Source organism: Etheostoma spectabile, chromosome 15 (assembly GCF_008692095.1).
Source record: "Etheostoma spectabile isolate EspeVRDwgs_2016 chromosome 15, UIUC_Espe_1.0, whole genome shotgun sequence".
NCBI lineage: Eukaryota > Metazoa > Chordata > Actinopteri > Perciformes > Percidae > Etheostoma > Etheostoma spectabile.
In genome coordinates, this window is record NC_045747.1 from 27,475,530 (window position 1) to 27,476,464 (window position 935).

Genomic DNA, 935 nt, shown 5'->3' on the forward strand with positions numbered 1-935 from the left:
AGCAACCGCAAAAGCCTGATCACCCCTTCCTTGTATACCTTGACCTTAGGACTTCTAAAACCAATTAATTTGAAGACTGCAAGGACCGGTTGTGCTCTAGCAGGGTTGAAATCTCGGACCATAGTCCAATACTCCAGGGCCAGGCCATTTCAGGCCTTGAAAACAAACAATAAAATCTTAAAATCGATTCTAAAACGCACAGGGAGCCATTGTAGGGTGTAGAGAACGGGAGTCATTTATTTGTCGAAAAATGAGCAGCAGCGTTTTGGACAAGGTAAAGACGTGAGATGGAGGTTTGATCCAAAACAACATAAAGAGCATTACAGTAATCCAACTTTGAACTAATAAAAGCCTGAATTGCCTTTTCAAAATCAAGCCATGAGAGAAAAATGGAAAAAAAGCTCATTCTAACAACATTGCTGATCTGCTTGTAAAATTTCATGTTGCTATCAAGAGTAACCCCCAAATGTCTGACAGCTGGCTTAAAGTATGAAGCCAGAGCTCCCAAACTCAAAGCTGGACTGTTTAGCTTGCCTCAAGTACTGACGATGATACACTCAGTTTTAGCTTTTTTCTTCGTTGAAAGGTTTGAGAAAGCCACAACTTAATACCATTAATACATCTAAGCAGGGAGTCTAGTGCAACACTGTCATTTGGTTTCATAGGCAAATATATTTGCAAGTCATCTGCATAACAATTAAAAGACAGGTTGTGCTTTCCTATAATAGCCCCTAAAGGCAACATATGTAAGGAAAACAGGGTGAGGCCAAGAATGGAACCCTGGGGTACCCCACAAGAGGGAGGAGCAGTTGATGAGGAGAAGTCACCAATAGTGACAGAGAAGCTCCTATTTGCCAAATAGGAGCTAAACCATTGAAGTGCCGAGCCTTGGATACCAACACAATGATCAAGGAGAGGAGGACTGCATGGTCCAC